This window comes from Piliocolobus tephrosceles, chromosome 6 (genome assembly GCF_002776525.5).
Source record: "Piliocolobus tephrosceles isolate RC106 chromosome 6, ASM277652v3, whole genome shotgun sequence".
Classification (NCBI taxonomy): Eukaryota; Metazoa; Chordata; class Mammalia; order Primates; family Cercopithecidae; genus Piliocolobus; species Piliocolobus tephrosceles.
In genome coordinates this window covers 24589803-24610577 of record NC_045439.1, presented here as the reverse complement: position 1 = coordinate 24610577, position 20775 = coordinate 24589803, and positions in this window count along the sequence as shown.

Below are 20775 nucleotides of genomic sequence, written 5' to 3'. Positions count from 1 at the left end.
TTTTGGTAACACTCTCACAGACATACCCAGGAACAATACTTTGCATCTTTCAATCCAATCAAATTGACAATATTAACAATCACAAGTTCACCCCTTGTCAACTTGAACCCATGCACATCTCTTGAAATCATACATAATCTTCAAATAAGCACAATAATAAGGTCATAATTATACCTAACATAATACAGCTATTCTTTGTACAACCAGAAGTGCACTAATCCTTAACATAATGCTATTATATAAAGTCAACAACACTTCAATGCTGATATAAAGTCAATAGATCTTATGTCACATGATAAAAAATGAAGATATTCTTTTTTTTTTTTTCCTTTTTTATTATACTTTAAGTTCTAGGGTACATTCGCACAATGTGCAGGTTTGTTACATATGTATACATGTGCCTTGTTGGTGTGCTGCACCCATTAACTCGTCATTTACATTAGGTATATCGCCCAATGCTATCCCTCCCCCCTTCCCCTCCTCCACAACAGGCCCCAGTGTGTGATGTTTCCCTTCCTGTGTCCAAGTGTTCTCACTGTTCAATTCCCACCTATGAGTGAGAACATGCGGTGTTTGGTTTTCTGTTCTTGCGATAGTTTGCTGAGAATGATGGTTTCCAGCTGTATCCATGTCCCTACAAAAAGGACATGACTCATCCTTTTTTATGGCTGCATAGTACTCCATGGTATATATGTGCCACATATTCTTAATCCAGTCTGTCACTGATGGACATTTGGGTTGGTTCCAAGTCTTCACTATTGTGAATAGTGCCACAATAAACATACGTGTGCATGTGTCTTTATAGCAGAATGATTTATAATCCTTTGGGTATATACCCAGTAATGGGATGTCTGGGTCAAATGGTATTTCTAGTTCTAGATCTCGAGGAATCGCCACACTGTCTTCCACAACGGTTGAACTAGTTTATAGTCCCACCAGCAGTGTAAAAGTGTTCCTATTTCTGCACATCCTCTCCAGCACCTGTTGTTTCCTGACTTTTTAATGATTGCCATTCTAACTTGTGTGAGATGGTATCTCACTGTGGTTTTGATTTGCATTTCTCTGATGGCTAGTGATGAGGAGCATTTTTTCATGTGTCTGTTGGCTGCATAAATGTCTTCTTTTGAGAAGTGTCTGTTCATATCCTTTGCCCACTTTTTGATGGGGTCGTTTGTTTTTTTCTTGTAAATTTGTTTGAGTTCTTTGTAGGTTCTGGATATTAGCCCTTTGTCAGAGGAGTAGATCACAAAAATTTTCTCCCATTCTGTAGGTTGCCTGTTCACTCTGATGGTAGTTTTTTTTTTTTTTTTGCTGTGCAGAAGCTCTTTAGTTTAATTAGATCCCATTAGTCATTTTTGACTTTGGTTGCCATTGCTTTTGGTGTTTTAGACATGAAGTCCTTGTCCATGCCTATGTCCTCAATAGTATTGCCTAGGTTTTCTTCTAGGGTTTTTATGGTTTTAAGCCTAACAGTTAAGTCTCTAATCCATCTTGAATTCATTTTTGTATAAGGTGTAAGGAAAGGATCCAATTTCAGCTTTCTACTTATGGCTAGCCAATTTTCCCAGCACCATTTATTAAACAGGGAATCCTTTCCCCATTTCCTGTTTTTGTCAGGTTTGTGAAAGATCAAAAGGCTGTAGATGTGAGGTATTATTTCTGAGGGCTCTGTTCTGTTCCATTGGTCTATATCTCTGTTTTGGTACCAGTACCATGCTGTTTTGGTTACTATAGCCTTGTAGTATAGTTTGAAGTCAGGTATCATGATGCCTCCAGTTTTGTTCTTTTGGCTTAGGACTGTCTTGGCAATGTGGGCTCTGTTTTGGTTCCATATGAACTTTAAAGTAGTTTTTTCCAATTCTGTGAAGAAAGTCATTGGTAGCTTAATAGGGATGGCATTGAATCTGTAAATTACCTTGGGCAGTATGGCCATTTTCACGATGTTGATTCTTCCTATCCATGAGCATGGAATGTTCTTCCATTTGTTTGTGTTCTCTTTTATTTCATTGAGTAGTGGTTTGTAGTTCTCCTTGAAGAGGTCCTTCACATCCCTTGTAAGTTGGAATCCTAGGTATTTTATTGTCTTTGAAGCAATTGTGAATGGGAGTTCACTCATGATTTGGCTCTTTGTTTGTCTTTTATTGGTGTATAAGAATGCTAGTAACTTTTGCACATTGATTTTGTATCCCAAAACTTTGCTGAAGTTGCTTATCAGCTTAAGGAGATTTTGGGCTGAGACGATGGGTTTTTTTAAATGTACAATCATGTCATCTGCAAACAGGGATAATTTGACTTCCTCTTTTCCTAATCAAATGCCCTTTATTTGTTTCTCCTGCTTGATTGCCCTGGCCAGAACTTCCAGGAGCTGGTTTTTTGAAAAGATCAACAAAATTGATAGACCGCTAGCCAGACTGATAAAGAAGAAAAGAGAAGAATCAAATAGATGCAATAAAAAATGATAAAGGGGATATCACCACCAACCCCACAGAAATACAAACTACCATCAGAGAATACTATAAACACCTCTACGCAAATAAAGTAGAAAACCTAGAAGAAATGGATAAATTCCTGGACACATACACTCTCCCAAGACTAAACCAGGAAGAAGTTGAATCCCTGAATAGACCAATAAAAGGCTCTGAAATTGAGGCAATAATTAATAGCCTACCAACCAAAAAAACTCCAGGACCAGACAGACTCACAGCTGAATTCTACCAGAGGTACAAGGAGGAGCTGGTACCATTCTTTGTGAAACTATTCCAATCAATAGAAAAAGAGGGAATTCTCCCTAACTCATTTTATGAGGCCAACACCATCCTGATACCAAAGCCTAGTAGAGACAACAAAAAAAGAGAATTTTAGACCAATATCCCTGATGAACATCGAGGCAAAAATCCTAAATACAGGCAAATCGAATCCAGCAGCACATCAAAAAGTGTATCCACCATGATCAAGTGGGCTTCATCCCTGGGATGCAAGGCTGGTTCAACATACGCAAATCAATAAACGTAATCCAGCATATAAACAGAACCAAAGACCAAAACCACATGATTATCTCAATAGATGCAGAAAAGGCCTTTGAAAAAATTCAGCAGCCCTTCATGATAAAAACTCTCAATAAATTTGGTATTGATGGAACATATCTCAAAATAATAAGAACTATTTACGACAAACCCACAGCCAATATCATACTGAATGGGCAAAAACTGGAAGCACTCCCCTTGAAAACTGGCACAAGACAGGGATGCCCTCTCTCACCACTCCTATTCAACATAGTGTTGGAAAATAAAGATATTTTCTTGGTACAACTGTATACATGCATAAACATGTTCTTAAGAAAATAAGGAGGAAATGCTCATGACAATTACAGTCCTCATTTCTGCAACTGGTCACATGGTCATAGCTGGTATTGATGACTACCTTCTACTATCCATTCTGTATTTCCTTTGCCTTCAGAAAGTACCTCAGCAGGTCATGGATTTTTACCTGGTAAAGTGATCCAAATCTTCATTCCTAAAGGGTCTGGGCCATTTATGGTCCTGCCTAGATTGGGCTGCTGTAGTTTTCCATTGACCTTAATCACAGGGCATGATAACACTAAGAGATGCCCTAAGGGATGTCCTGTATTCCACTCATACTCTTCCTTACTTCCATTGTGGAATAGCAGACTAATTTCATCTTGATAGTCTGGGTCAGTCACCCCAGCCAACACTGTAACTCCCTTTTTAACCTGTTGATTTAGAAGTAGGACCCCAAGGTGGCCAGGTGGCAATCTTAACTTCCAGTTTAATGGAATCATTGTTGTGTCTCCTAGTAGCATTCCTTCCTCTACAACTAACGCCTGTAGTCCAGAAAAACATAATGTGGTGGGAAGCAAGAATTTTGCTAGTGGGTCACTAGGGGTGATGGTGACCCACTGGATCTGTGAATACTGGCTATGGGAGAAATAGTGCCATATACTGGATGCTGATTCAAAGAATACACAACCTTCTGGAGAACTTTGCCCCAGCCCTGCAAAGTATTGTTACCTAGTTAGCATTGTAATTGTGACTTCAAAAGGTGGTTCCATCATTCTATTAGATTGATGCAAAAGTTATTGTGGTTTTTGCCATTAAAAGTGGCAAAAAAAACACACAATAACTTTTGCACCAACCTAATGTCAATCCAGCTGCTTTAGGATGATGGGGGACATGGTAAGACCAGTGAATTCCATGATCATGAGCTCACTGCAGCACTTCTTTAGCTGTAAAGTGAGTGCCTTGGTCATAGGCAATGTTGTGTGGAATACCACGATGGTGGATAAGGCATTCTGTGAGTCCACAGATGGTCATCTTGGCAGAAGCATTGCATGCAGGATGGACAAACCCATATCCAAAGTAAGTGTCTATGCCTGTGAAGACAAACCAAACCACTGCCATTTCCTTGATGGAAGAGGTTCAACCATGAGGAATGGTGCCAAATCGAGGGCTCAGTGTTGGTCTCTGCTTCTGGTAAATTGGGCACTCAGCAGTGGCTGTAGCCCAGTCTGCCTTGGTGAGTGGAAGACTATGTTGCTGAGCCCATGCATAACCTCCATCCCTGTCACCATGATTACTTTGTTCATGGTCCTATTGGATGATGACAGGGGTGGCTAGGGAAAGAGGCTGAGTGGTGTCCACAGAAAAAGTCATCCTATTCACTTAACTATTAAAAGCTTCCTCTACTGAGGTCACCCTTTGATGAGCACTCACATGGGATACAAACATCTTCAAAGTTTTTGACCACTCACAGAGATTTATCCACATACCTCTTTCCCAAATTTCCTTGTCACCAATTTTCCAATTATGCTTCTTCCGAGTCCCTGAACATCCAGGCAAACCACTGATTACAGTCCAGGAATCAGTATACAATCACATATCTGGTCATTTCTCCTTCCAAGTAAAGTGCACAACTGGGTGCACTGCTCAAAGTTCTGCCCACTGAGATTTCCCTTCACTTCATCACTGTCCTTCAGGGATGTCCTAGAAAGTGGCTGTAGTGCTACAGCTGTTCACTTTTGGGTAGTGCCTGCATATCATGCAGAACCATCTGTAAACTAGGTCCTAGTCTTCTCTTCCTCTGTCAACTAATCATGGAGAACTCCCTATGAGGCCATCGGTGCAGGTAGGGGAGAGAAAGCAGGGTGGCAGGAGTGGAGACTGTGGGCATTTGAGCCACTTCCTTATGTAACTTGCTTATGCTTTCAGGACTTGCTTGAGCCCGATCACTTATATTCCACTTCCATTTGATAATGGAATTCTACTGTGCACATCCCACTTTGTGGCTAGATGAGTGAGAAAGCACCCAGTTCATGATAGGCAGTTCAGGTTGCGTGGTGATTTGATGTCCCGTAGTCAAACATTTAGTTTCTACCACAGCCCAGTAAGAGGCCAAGAACCGTCTCTCAGAAGGAGAGTAGTTATCTGCAGAAGATAGCAAGGCCTTGCTCCAAAATCCTAGAGGCTTCCATTGTGATTCATCTATGGGGCCTGCCAAAGGCTCCAAATACCATCCCTATCTCAAGAACCATTGGATCTACTGGGTCATATGGCCAAGTGGCAGAGCAGCTTTCAAAGCAGCCTGGACCTGTTGTAGAACGTTCTCCTGTTCTGGACCCCACTCAAAACTGGCAGCCTTTTGGGTCACTTGATAAATAGGCTAAAGTAACACACCCAGATTAGGAATGTGTTGCCCTCAAAATCCAAATATGCCCACTAGGCATTATGCCTCTTTCGTGGTTGTAGGAGGGGCCAAATGCAGCAACTTATCCTTCACATTTAAAGGAATATCTCGACATGCCCCAAACCACTAGACCCCTAGAAATTTCACTAAGGTAGAGGGTCCCTGAATTTTAGTCAGATTTATTTCTCATCCCCTGGCATGCAAATGTCTCACCAATAAGTCCAGTATGTTTGCTACTTCTTGCTCACTGGATCTAATCAGCATAATGTCACCAATGTAATGGACCAGTGGGATATCTTGCGGAAAGGAAAACAATCAAGTTTTCTGCAAGCAAAAGTATGACACAAAGTCAGAGAGTTGATATACCTATGAGGTAGGACAGTGAAGGTATATTGCTGGCCTTTCCAGCTGAAGGCAAATTGCTTGTAGTGGGCCTTATGGACAGGAATGGGGAAAAAAAGCTTTTGCCAAATCAATGGCTGCATACCATGTACCAGGAGATGTGTTAATTTGTTCAAGCAATAAAACCACATCTGGTATAGCAGCTGCAATTGGAGTCACCATTTGGTTAAGCTTATGATAATCCACTGTCATTCTCCAAGATTCACCTGTCTTCTGCACAGGCTAAATAGGAGAGTTGAATGGGGATGTGGTGAAAATCATGACCCCTGTGTCTTTCAAGTCCTTGATGGTGGCACTAATCTCTGCAGTCCCTCTAGGGATGTGATATTATTTTTGATCTACTATTTTTCTAGTAGAGGCAGTTCTAATGGCTTTCATTTGGCCTTTCCAACAATAATAGCGCTCACCCTACCAGTCAGGGAGCCAAAGTGGGAATTGTTCTAGCTGCTACATATATCCGTGCCAATTATGCATTCTGGCACTGGGGAAATGACCACAGGATGACTCCAGGGACACACTGGACTCACTGTAAGTCAGACTTAAGCTAAAACTCCATTAATTACCTGACCTCCACAAACCCCTACTTTAACTGGAAAACCACAGTGATGTTTTATGTTCCCTGAAATCAACACCAGCTCAGAGTCAGTGTTCAGTACTCCCTAAAAGGTCTGATCATTCTCCTTTCCCTGATGCACAGTTACCCTGGTAAAAGGCTGGAGAAGTCCTTGAGGAAAGATGGGAGAAAGATTAACGGAATAAATTGTTGGTAGTGTACTGTTGCCTCAGGCAGTGCATGGTTAATCTCCTCAGACAGAGGGCAAAAAGGTTGATGGCAGAGTGGATGGGGGAGGGGATGTTGCTACCACTGAGTTTGGGGAGGCTGTTTCCTCTGGGAAAAAAGTCTTATCAGAATGTAGGAGCTCAGTGCTCTCAGCCTCATCTGGATCCTCCCACACGTCTCCATTCCAAGTTATAGGGTCCCATTCTTTTCCAATCAATGCCCTCACCTTAACAAATGGTAGACACCTGGCAAGACTGAGCATGTACCTTTCATTGCAGGTCAGCCACTTTCATGATAAGAACTTGTGTCTGATCTTCCACAATTGCAGCTCTTTGTCTGCAGGAGATAGGACTCTCTCACTCAGGGCAGTCTTAGATGATTTGAGGCTCAGTACGTGCTTCTGGAGCAGGGAGTTAGAATCCCTAAGCCCATCATTTTCTTTTATCACTTTGTAAACTTAGGAGCAACCCACCAATTTCATAATATTCCTTGGTTCTCCACATATGGTCAAAGATATGTATAGAGTCACTAAATTTCTTGCCTCTCAAGAGCAGTGAGTCAGGAATATCAAATGCACTTATTTTGCATAACTCTCCAAACAGTTCATGCCAAGGACTATCAGTGCTCTCCATACGATTCGAAGTAGAGTCCTTAACATTTTTGGGTCTAATCAGATTAAGCAGTCAACTCCAGTAACCCCAAAACCGATTTAAAATATCCATCCTTAAAATTCTGTTCCTCTAGAACCATTTCTGTTACCAAAATCTGTATTAGTCAGGGTTCTCTAGAGGGACAGAACAAATATTATAGATGAATATATGAAAGGACATTTATTAAGGAGTACTGATTCACATGATGACATGGTGAAGTCCCATAATAGATCAACTGCAAGCTGAGGAGCAAGGAAGCCAGTCCAAGTCCCAAAACCTCAAACGTAGAGAAGCCGATGGTGTAACCTTCAGTCTCTGGCCAAAGGTCCGAGAGTCCCTGGCAAACCACTGATGTAGGTCCAAGAGTTCAAAAGCTGAAGAACTTGGAGTCCAATGTTTGAGGGCAGGAAGCATCCAGCATGGGAGAAAAATGAAGACCAGAAGACTCAGTAAGTCTGCTCTTTCTACCTTCTTCTGCCTGCTTTTTCTAGCCATGCTGGTAGCTGATTAATGGTACCCATTTAGAGTGAGGATGGGTCTGCCTCTCCCAGTCCATTGACTCAAATGTTAATCTATTTTGGCAACACCCACACAGTCACACCCAGGAACAATACTTTGCATCCTTCAATCCAATCAAGTTGACACTTAATATTAACAATCACAGATGGCAAGGACTTCCAGAAGACTTCTGAAATGTCTTTAGGGCCTTTTCCCCATTGTTTTGGATATTAGCACCTGGCTCCCTTTTAGTCATCTAATCTCCATAGCAAGTGGTTGCTCTGGAGCCTGCTTGGATTCCTCTCCTGAAAATGCTCTTCCCTTCTACCACATGGCCATGCTGCAAATTTTTTAAACTTTTATGCTCTGCTTCCCTTTTAAATATAAATTCCAACTTTATGTCATTCCTTTCTCCTGCATCTGACGATATGATATTAGAAGCAGCCAGGTCACTTCTTGAATACTTTTCTGCTTAGAAATTTCTTCCACCAGATACTCTAGGTCATCACTCTTAATTTAAACCTTCCACAAATCCTTAGGACATGGACACAATGCAGCCAAATTCTTTGCTAGGGTGTAACAAGGATGGCCTTTGCTCCAGTTCCCTGTAATTTTTTTGTTTTCATCTGAGACCTCATCAGCCTGGCTTTCATTATTCATATTTCTATCAGCATTTTGGTCACAACCACTTAACAAGCCTTTAAGAACTTCTAAACTTTTTCTTGTTTTCCTATCTTCTTCTGAGCCCTCTAAACACTTCCAACCTCTGCCCATTACCCAATCTCAAAGCCACTTCTGCATTTTTAGATCTCTTTGTAGCAATGCCCCACTCTTTAGTTCCAATTTTCTATTATTTGTCTGCTTCTGTATTACCATAAAGAAGTACCTGAGGCTGAGTAATTAAAGAGGTTCATTTTGGCTCATGATTCTGCAGTCTGTACAGGAAGCATTATGCAAATATCTGCTCCCAAATAGGGTCTCCTTTGCTTCCACTCATAGCAGAAGGCAATGTGGATCCAGTGTATCACATGGTAAGAAAGGAAGTGAGAGAGACAGAAGAGGGTAAGTGCCATACTCAAAAACAGTCAGATCTCATGTTGTTAACAGTGGAGGGTGTCCAGGTTCTTGGTGTCTTCAATAAAGAATTGAACAAAATGCACAAACAAAGCAAGGAAGGAATGAAGGGTTTTACTAAAAATGAAAGTACACTCCACAGTGTGGGAGTGGGCCTGAGCACTGAAAGGCCCTACTGCAGATTTTTTTTGGAGTTTAAATAGCCCCTAGAGGATTCCATTGGTTACTTGGGGTATGCCTTATATAATTGGAGAGGATGAGGCAAAGTTACAAAGTTACTCATGGCATATGCCCTATACAGAGAATATTTCCTGTTATAGCTGAAACGTGAATTGGCGTATGTTCCCTGCCTCCAGACCCTATTTTTCTGCCTCATCTCCCCACTGAGGGATGTGATCCTCGTAAATCTTTATGGGAGGCAGAGGGACCAATAGTCTTTTTTCTGTAACCACTTTATGCTGGCTTAGAGTATAGACCCTGCCTATTGGGGATTATGGAACTCTCACCCTGCTCTATCTAGTGGAGGCAGGGTAGCTTCCTGCTGGCCAGGGGTGGTATCTTCATTTGGAGATGGCTGAAACCTTTGTTGCATGATCATCTGAAACTTGATAGTTTCTAGGTGAGAGGAAATTAATTTGGTTAAAAGATTTAATGGGGACTTCAGGCGGTGGATACCTGTGCTGTTAGAAATGTTTGTTAGAGATTTGCAGGAGAAAAAATGTGATTTGTTCTAGAATCTATGTGTTTCTTAGCACAAGCAACTTCATTTTGGTTTGGTTTGGTTAGGTTTGTTGGGGCCTAGTGCATGAGCTTAGTCAAAAATTATGGCCTCTCTGAATTTTGTTTAAAAAATTCTCCTTTTTTGGTCAGGTTTGGTCAGGTAAGAGTGGGACTAAAACTTAGGGTCCTAGTGTTACTCTCAGTTACCATCATTTTGGGTTTCCAGTCTCAGTACGTCATTTACAGGTTCTGGTGTCCTCATGGTTGCACATTTCTTTCAGCTCCTGTTATTCCAGTTGAAGAGAGACCATTTGACGTTCTAGAGATGGCTGCGGGCAAGTATTTAAAACCTTTGAGAAAATTCAGCACACCAGGGAGATCATTATTATGACTATTGGGAAGATAATACCGAGAGTTCAGAGTATGCTCCTTACCCAAGGTCCTCCTAAACCAAACCTCCTAAAATCAAATAGATCAAAGAATGAGCTAGATAAAGAGTTTGCTCACTTTACTAAGCAGTCTCTTTGTTAATCTCCTACCAATGAATTTCTATAATCTTCATTTGATGTATTTCTCCATAGGCCACAAGTGCCAGCAGCTACACAGATATTTCTCTGTTTAGCCAATTCTATAACTTTCACAAGAGAATTTAAAGTCTACTGTATAACTGTAGCCTTTACAGTAGAATTTGCTATAGAACCTATCATGAGGGATACATTTCTAGTCATTGCTTCTTTTATTTTAAACCATGGAAATAGGACCTAACAAACGATGCCCCTTTAGAATAGTGAAGGCCTTCTAGCAATGTTTTCTTTAACCCACGATGTGGATTAAGAGGGGTGAACCAATGTTTTGTTTTTGACTGATTATGAGGCCACATATATATCATTAAAGTTTCTTATTTATTTATATTTTATTATACTTTAAGTTCTAGGGTACATGTGCACAACATGCAGGTTTGCTACGTATGTATACTTGTGCCATGTTGGTGTGCTGCACCCATCAACTCGTCAGCACCCATCAACTTGTCATTTACATCAGGTATAACTCCCAAGGCAATCCCTCCCCCCTCCCCCCCTCCCCATAATAGGCCCCAGTGTGTGATGTTCCCCTTCCAGAGTCCAAGTGTTCTCATTGTTCAATTCCCACCTATGAGTGAGAACATGCGGTGTTTGGTTTTCTGTTCTTGCGACAGTTTGCTGAGAATGATGGTTTCCAGCTGCATCCATGTCCCTACAAAGGACACGAACTCATCCTTTTTTATGGCTGCACAGTATTCCGTGGTGTATATGTGCCACATTTTCTTAATCCAGTCTGTCACTGATGGACATTTGGCATGGGGCCTTCATCTTTTATCTATCAAAGTATAAGGTTATCTATGTTTAAAGCTGGCTGCAAACCCCTTCACAAATGAAAGTACACTCCATTAGTGTACATAACAGGTCCCCTTTCCACGTCTAATATTGGTAGAGGCATAAGCAAGAGAAAAATATTCAAAGGTAAGAGTTTCATGACAGTAGAAGTCTTAATCTGTGAACTTGGGAAAAGCTGTTCACATCAAGGATGCTATCCTTTTCTTGGGGGACATTTTCCTGCTTAACTTTATCTCAAGGGTTCCAGTGGGTGCACAGTTCTGAAAGTGTGGAGGGACCGAAGAGGGGGTGAGATTATGAACCCAAAGTTCAAGGTCTTGAAGTTTTGTTGTAGTGTGGATGGCAAGGACAATCTTTTTCTGATGTTTCCAGAAGATTCAAACCATAAAAAGCTTTCTTTACGTAGTGAAAATACAGTGTAGCATAATAATCTACTGTTATAACATCCATCTTGTTGCATGGGATAGCTTTTATATAACCAGAAAATGCGCACTGAAAATAATAATAGAATGAAATCCCTTTATAAAATATTTAATTGGCTCATCAGGTGACCAAATGTACCTGAAGCTTTAATTGCTTTCCCAGGAATATGGGATCAAGAATTGGTTATAAACCATTTAAAACAATTTGTAGGTCACTATACCAATGTATTCAATTTGGATCATTTTATCTTTTCCATGATGAGTCATGGAATGCAGAACTCTTAATAATAAAAGTTTAAGGACTCAGGAAGAACAAGGTGGCCATCCTGGTTCTCCATGAGTCCATGCTTAATCAACATTAGACTTATAACCTCTTGGATACTAGTTGTTTTTCCAAATTAGGTGCATAGCATTGACAAGAAAATTTGGTTATTTTTATGGTTTATAATAACTTAACATAATAACCATAATTATAACTAATAACATATACTTAGACATTAGAATTTTAGAAATCTCATATAATCTTGGAACATATATTAGTATTACTCATAAAAATATAACCTAAAGAAGATTGAGCATCATTTTGGCAATCCAATCTACCTAAACCGGTTAAATAATCCTGTTTACCTCTCTTTTCTGGACACTTCAGGGGCCCTCTGAAGTATTTGAAAAGTCAGGTGCCAATGAGAGCAATTTTGAAACTGAAGTTTGATTTTGGAATTCCAGATTACCATAGTTATTTATTTTGCCAAAATGATGACTTCGAAGTTTTAAAGAAGCAAAAACCTTTTATAACCCCTTTGAATGTAGTCAACATGTTCACATGGAGAACCTCTTCTACAAGGTTAATTTCCACTATTTTTCCACCACTTCTTCAAGCCTTTAGCTTTCCGCATCTAACTTAAAACAATCCTTCAACCCTAGGCAAAAGTGTACATTTCCATACCTTCTTTTAACCTTTTACTAAAAAAACACATTTTACTGTTCTTACACACTTTGCATGTAAATCTGTTTCCAGTAGTCTTAATTGCGTGTTACAATGGTGACTCTTAGCAATTTTAACTTTAATGTAAAACCTGGTAAGTTATGTTCTGATAAGGTTTGACTGTGTCCAGCATAGCTAGGATGTGGCCAACTCCACATGTTCCCAGGGCATACCTGGAAAAGCAGGCAAGTTAAACAATTTTCAAAGCCAAAGAAATAGCTTATGACCTTAAAGCATTGAGCAAACCTAATATTTGAACATAATTTAGACCACATGTTTACTTTTTGAAGACAACTGTATTTCACCAATAATCTTTAAAACAGTCTTTATTTCCCAAAGATTACTCAAGTCACACGAACTAAATAAAAGGTATTACGTTTTTCACTTCTCAGGCAAAATATATGATTTAAGATCTTATTATCATTAAACCAATTAATTTAAAACTTTACAGAGGAGCTATACAGTGACTTTTACTTTATATTTAACCAGTTGACAATAAGAGAAAGAAGCCAGAGACTGACTGGTAAGAAATCTTAACCTTTTGCTGGCATGCCAGATTTCTGGGTTCTCTCTTCCTTAGTGCCCTGGCGACCCTGCTTGACTGTATGCAAACAAACACATTGCCATGAATTAAGAATATTCACATATACTTCACAAATTTTGGAGAAATTAGGCAGAGAGGGAAATTTTACTCAAATTCTATTTGTCTTCTTGTCTTGTTTTACTTTAATCAAGACTAAGAGCTTCAACTATGAAAATGTTAATTAGCCAAATATTTCCAATTCTTTATAGGTTTTAAAGAGTATTTTATTATTTAAACTTTTTCCACATATTCGTCCCCTACTTGATGGTACCTTACTACATTGTTTTATAAATAACCTTTTAAAATCTGAAATTTGAACTAACTTTTACATAACTTCTAAATTAGACAAAATTATTCTTTTTTTTTCTAGTAATGTAACCCTTTCTGGCATATTTTGTATACAGAATTATGTGTTAACTAAAATTTTTATCCTTAGTAAACTAAAACTTTAGTGAAACCCTAAAAAGCAAGAAATCCTGAGCTATTAGATATGGGCATTTATAGATAAGAACAGTTCTATAATTTTAGAAACATATTTCCCCATATCACAACCCTTCTTAATTGCAAATGACTGAGATATTAAATGAGCATTAAAAATAACTTTAAAATTTTAATTTACACAAAAAGTCTACCTAAAACATTTATCTCATTCACTGTACTTAATTTTTACTTTTCACAAGGGAGTCATTAATCAACATATGTAAAATGAACATTGATTTGGTCCAGAAAAGTGGGACAACTCAAGGCAGTGAGGGGGCTTGGGAGCTTTCAGATCACAAGTGGGAGAGAAACTGTTGCATTCTTCTGAGTTTCCGATTAGCCTTTCCAAAGGAAGCAATCAGATATGCATTTATCTCAGTAAGACTTTGAATAGAATGGGAAGCAGACTCCCCCTAAGCAGCTCCCAGACTGAATTAACACTGACATTTTAAAATATCTAGCAAAGACAAACATAAAATTCAGACAAAATGTATGCTGACAATTCTGAAGGCATTTCTATTTTAATTTCACCAGTAATTTTAAAGCTAGCTTGTTTAGTAAAGTTATACTTAGGTTACGTGAACTTGAAAATTGCTTAGACTTACTAATTTATGAGCGTTTTTTTACTTATAAGACAGTTTGGTAGACACAATGTATAACAATAAGTGTACATACAAATAAACACATCTAGACATGTATACACATACATAAATGAAGACCCAATAACTTGGAACCTTAGCCATGAGATAGCAATATAAGCTTGCTAGTTTTATTTTGCCCCAGTAGATAATCCAAGTATTGGAAATAAATACTCAGTACCGCCAAGTGAAAATAGCACCCAGGCAAAAGTTTTCTCAGCAAGGCAATTCACTTCTATAGAAGGGTGAGTCTCATGGATGCGGCAATGGCAAGAGCACACCAGACAAGGGAGAGGTAGGGGATTTTTATTCCTGACACAGCTAGTCTCTACTGCTGTGTCTTTCCCCTATTGGCTAGGGTTGGACCACACAGCCTAAGCTAGTTCCAATTGGCTATTACAAAGAGAGCAGGGGTACAAGCCAGAGTGGCGGGGTGAGTAGTTTTGGCAGGAAGGACAGTTACAGAGCAGGTGAATAAGGATGATTAAGGACAGAGCAGTTGATAGAGGCTAGAAGGAGGTTGTTTACTGAAACTAGGGGCAAGGAGACATAAAGAACGAGGAAGTTAAACTTTAAAGTGGAGAACAAAGAACAGGGAAGCTGAAAATACTGATATATTGGTTCTTTGAAGAGGAACTCAGAACTCATTGTATTTAACGATTGTCCCCCTCTTGAATTTTAAAGGAAGTTAACAGGCTAAAACTTTTGAATAGGAATTTACTGTATACTACACAAGGAAGGCTGTGAACCAAAATTTTGGGTAAAGCAGTCTCCATGGCTTTGATTTTCAGAGGCTAACCTTCCCCAGACTCCAAAGAGCACTGGGGCCAAACAGTACCAAAGGAAGGCATCATACGTTAACCAGGCCCCCTGCTTACAACAGCAGCACAAAAGCCTGGATACCTGCAACGCCACTCCACTTTCCCATTAGACAGTAAACTTCAGATTCTAAACAATTCTAGGGCCAAGCCAGCATTACAACTGCTAGAGAAGATTCTAACTAGGGTTTAATACTAGACCTCAGAATCTCTGCCAAGGCCAGCCCCTTTGGAGAGTTTAAGGTCCACAGAACCCCTGGAGCATCCTCCTGTGGGATCCAATCTTAGAGTTCCAGATGTCCCTGGCCTTAAGTGCACACTCCACATGCAGGTTTCTCCTCCAAAACATACTATGAGATTTATAAGAGTAGCCATGTAACAAGAACTGGATGCCGGGTGGGCCTTTTTGTTCCTTAAGCCAGTTGAGTACAATAAGGGAAGAATTTAGCATAAGAAAAAAAGTTTTAAGTCCCCTGAAACCTGTGAGAATTTGCTCCCAGCTGTGAGCTCCACTGCCATAGGGATTAGGGACCTTGCTTAGAAAAGATAAAAAGTCCTTCCCCTTCCAGCCAGGGTAATTATTCCCATTCATTCATAGGCCTTCAGGCAGTGCTGGGAAGTGACCCCACCCAATTGCCCTTAATTTCCAAGGAACAACTGGGAAACAGCTGCTCAAAGACTGAAAAAGAAAGAGAGGAAAATAAAATGAGAAAAGACTCAGATTCCTGAAGTGAACTGGTGGTGGTGGTCAGGCTTCTCCACATGGAAACCCCTTAGTTTCACTGGCCATGGCCAGAAACCTGCAGTTGCTTCCATATTTAGGTGCTGCCCCAAAGGGTTTGGAAAGGAAAAGAAGAGAGAGAGAGAAAGAAAGAGATATAGATAGAAAGAGGGAGAGTTAGAGAGAGAGAACAACCCTGTATGGAGCACAAAGGAAAGGGAGAAAAATGAATTCCAAACTTTGGGCTTACCTTTTTCTCCTGGCTGGCTCACCAAAATATGTTAACGTTGGAGGATGTCTAGGTTCTTGGCATCTTGAACAAAGAATTGAACAAAACGCACAAAGCAAGGAAGGAATGAAGGGCTTTATTGAAAATGAAAGTACACTCCACAGTGTGGGAGTGGGCCTGAGCATAGGGGCTCAAAGGCCCTGTTATGGAATTTTTTGGAGTTTAAATACCCCATAGAGGATTCCATTGGTTACTTGGGGGTACTCCCTATGTAAATGGAGAGGGTACAGTAAAGTTACAAAGTCATTTATGGCATATGCCCTATGGAGAAGATATTTGCTGTTACAGCTGAAGTGTGAATTGGCCTTATGTTCCCTGCCTCCAGACCCTATTTTCCTGCCTCAAATAGTGAACTCAGAGTAAGAACTCACTTATCATCCTGAAGAGAGCACTAAGCCATTCCTGAGGGATCCACTCCCATGACTCAGACACCTCCAACTATGTCCCACCTCCAACATTGGAGGTCACACTTCAACTTGAAATTCAGATAGACAAACATCCAACTGAAGTTTGGTCATGGGTAAGTTGTGTGACCCTGAGCAAGATACTCTCTTGGTGCTTCAAAGTGCTCATCTCTAAAGTGGAGGCAGTCATTTCTCTTTCAGGGGAAGGTTTTAAGAGTAAAATTTAGTGTGACAAAAGGAGATGCCCAGCATGATACTCTAAATAACTAGACACTGTACTTGCCTAATGATTCTCCAGAATCTTTCAAGTCTTCACTTCCCTATTTAGACACTGGTTACTTGGGGAAACATATTCAGAAAAAATTGGAATTCACTTCATCAATTCTTCAAAGATGATAGCCGCATATTTGGAAAGTTGTGGCAATTAGAGCCCTACAACATCATCTCACTTGATCTTCACAGCACTGTAAGGTGGACAGGGAATTCCACAAAGGGAGATCCAACAGAGGGGACAGGAGTTGGCTTCTTGAGGGACAGTGGGGTTATCAAGAGAGACTCAGGCCTTGCTCACCTTAGCCCCAAGGGGATTTGGCTAACAGCTTGTCTCATTTACTCTGTGAATGCTACATATCTAAGAACTACACTATCATCAAAGCAACACAAGGGCTGGGGTTTTACCTTTTCATATGCTGAAGAGCTCCAAAGACTGGGACACAAAGGATAATTGTTTTGGTAGACACATATTTTATTCCATAGACAGCCTTTTAAAACTCCCGTGAGGCTGGGCACGACTCATGCCTGTAAATCTCAGCACTTTGGGAGGCTAAGGCAGGCAGATCACCTGAGGTTGGGAGTTCGAGACCAGCCTGACCAACATGGAGAAACCCCATCTCTACCAAAAATGCAAAATTAGCCAGGTGTGGTGGTGCATGCCTATAATCCCAGCTACACAGGAGGCTGAGGCAGGAAAATTGCTTGAATCCAGGAGGCAGAGGTTGTGGTGACCCAAGATGGCACCATTGCACTCTATCCCGGGTGACAAGAGTGAAACTCCTTCTCAAAAAAATCAAATCAAAACAAAACAAAACAAAAACTCCTGTGATTATGTGAAGTTTTACTTGGAAGACATTGCACAACTTCAAAAAATACGTTGGATAGCCTAGACAGACCACATTAGGAAAATGGTTCCCAGAAAAACAGCATGTATATAACTGGGCTCATGTCATTCCCTTTGGGCTGGGGGTGTTGAATGGGAGTGAAGGGGGAAGTACACAACGAATAGGTGTTTTCACTGGTGTGAAGACCAGAAGGCAATTAGACAAAACAAAGAGAGCAGCAAATACACGCTAGGATGTGATTTCAGGCCTGGCATTGTCCTTGGAGATTTTCTTGTTTTGCCACAGTGTTTAGTTCATTTTCTTCCCAGGGCACACCTTGACAAGCCATTCGTTCATAGAAAACATCTCCAGAGCTAACCTTCAACATTTACAATGAAGATCCATTCTCTAGAGGAAATACATGCAGAATATTGCTATGCTCATTAAAGAGTAAATGTTCCATTCTGAGAGGGCAAGAATCAGTTTCTCCTTTTGCTCTCGGCACACAGACTCATCGCCATCCGCTACCCCCATGCTGCCTGTTGCTTCTAGGGGGTCATGCAGAGTTATTTACTTTATTACATTATTTACATTTTCAGATTATTCCTGGGATTAATTGTTGTGGAAGCCCAGATTTAATTAGTGTAAACTTCACTAACAGCTTAATATAAATTGAATTACAAGCCATTTCTCTTTGAGAAATATTAGGATTTATTAGCAGTCCCCCCAAAACTAATTAGTTTGAACGAATACATTTCAGTATTAATGGATGAGAGAAGCTTTGTTTGCTATTGTTTGTAATTATATTAGCATATTGCATCCCTCTCCTGTCCCCTCTGTGTGTCTCCTTTGGTGATTAACCTGGGTGGGAGAAGCCTTGTCTGTTCGCCCAAGGCCTTAGGAAACCAATAATGGTCACCGAGAGAGAAACTGGCTCCACTGAGATAAAATGGAGGGGAGAGAGAAAAAGCCCGAGTATAAGAAAATGGTCAGATCACAACTCATGATTTAAATTAAAAAAAAAAAAAAAAATGCTGAAGCCAAAAGATGTGTGAAATGAGCATTTTAAATCTAAGAAGTATGAAATGACTCTCTCATAAATCTCTAAATGGGTAAAAGAAACTGTACTTAAGCATTCCTGCTTGTGGGCCAGGAAAAAGACAGTGCATGCTTCGTGCTGTTGCCAAATTAATCTTCCAAAAGAATAGCTTGATTATGTAATTCTCCTGCTCAGGAACAAACAGTTAAGGGAATGGGCCTTGGAGTCAAACAAGTTTGAGTCTGTATTCTTCTATTTGTCCATTTGACCTTGGGCAACTCACTAACCTCTTGTTACTTTGGTTCTTTCATGTATAAAAAAAGAGAATGATAGAACCTACCTCACAGGGTTATTATGAAGATTACATAGGCTGGGCACAGTGGCTTACGCCTGTAATCCCAGCACTTTGGGAGGCCGAGGCAGGCAGATCACCCGAGGTCAGGAGTTCAAGACCAGCCTGGTCAGTGTGGTGAAACCCTGCCTCTACTAAAAATTGAAAAATTAGCCAGGCATGGTGGCAGGCGCCTGTAATCCCAGCTACTTGGGAAGCTGAGGCAGGAGAATCGGTTGAACCCAGGAGGCGGAGGCTGCAGTGAGCTGAGACAGTACCACTGCACTCCAGCCTGGGCAACAGAGCCAGGATCCATCTCAAAAGAAAAAAAAAAAGATTATGTGAAATGATGTAGCACATTAGGCACAGAGATATACAATAAAATCAGTTTGTTGTTGGTAATAGATAAGGTCCAGTTCCCTTGGCATAGTATTTGAGGTCTTTCATCATCTCTCTTCCACCTATCTTTAAACCTAATGCCTTGTTGGTCCATTCTAGGATGCTTACCCTCAAAGTAAACTAGTGCCTTGTGTTACAATTTGCTGTGTCTTACTTCCTCTGTTATATGGTAGATTACTTCCTCTGTTATATGCTGTGTCTTACTTCCTCTGTTATATGCTGTGTGAGTTGGAGACTAGGTCTTTCTCAGCTTCTGAAACCCCAATGGCGAGGAGAGTCCTTAGAAAATGCAGATGTATCACTACTTACAAAAAGATTAGGTTTGCAAAGTCTGTAAATTTACATCCCTGTGTTTGTAAATCCACAGTGTTTTAGGAAGGGTTTAAGTTTGCAAGTAGGCCTTGAGTTTTCCTGTATTTAAAATGAAAGAGTTAGATGATATGGTTAATCAGTAGGGCTCTCTCCAACTTAAAAATGTGATTTTGGCCGGGCGCCGTGGCTCAAGCCTGTAATCCCAGCACTTTGGGAGGCCGAGAGGGGCGGATCACGAGGTCAGGAGATCGAGACCATCGTGGCTAACACGGTGAAACCCCGTCTCTACTAAAAAATACAAAAAAACTAGCCAGGCGAGGTGGCGGGCGCCTGTAGTCCCAAGCTACTCGGGAGGCTGAGGCAGGAGAATGGCGTGAACCCGGGAGGCGGAGCTTGCAGTGAGCTGAGATCCGGTCACTGCACTCCAGCCTGGTCGACAGAGCAAGACTCCGTCTCAAAAAAAAAAAAAAAAAAAAATGTGATTTTACTTAATTTGTTTTAACTTCATTGTTGTCATGTTTTCATGATACCAAATATCACCAACAAGAAGCTTAAAAGATTAGAGAAAAACATGATATTTCTGAATACCCAAATGTTTCACATTAGATGGATAATGTATCTTTTTTTTCAACATATTTTTCCGATTTCAGTAGGATGCCTGAAACTATTCTTTATTGTGAATTTGGTAGGAAAAAGCCAGCCAAAGTCAAGCAGATGGTTGGAAGATTTAGAAGATGTAGGTAATTTTTTTCTTGAGGTGGAGTTTCGCTCTTGTTGCCCAGGGTGGAGTCCAGTGGTGCAATCTCAGCTCACTATAGCCTCTGCCCCCCAGGTTCAAGCTATTCTCCTGCCTCAGTCTCCCGAGTAGCTGGGATTACAGGCATGTGCTATCATACCTGGCTAATTTTTGTATTTTTAGTGGAGACAGGATTTCACCATGTTGGCTAGGCTGGTCTCAAACTCCTGACCTCAGGTGATCCACCCGCCTCGGCCTCCCAAAGTGCAGGGATTACAGGCATGAGCCACTGCGCCTGGGCAGATATAGGTAATTCTTACATA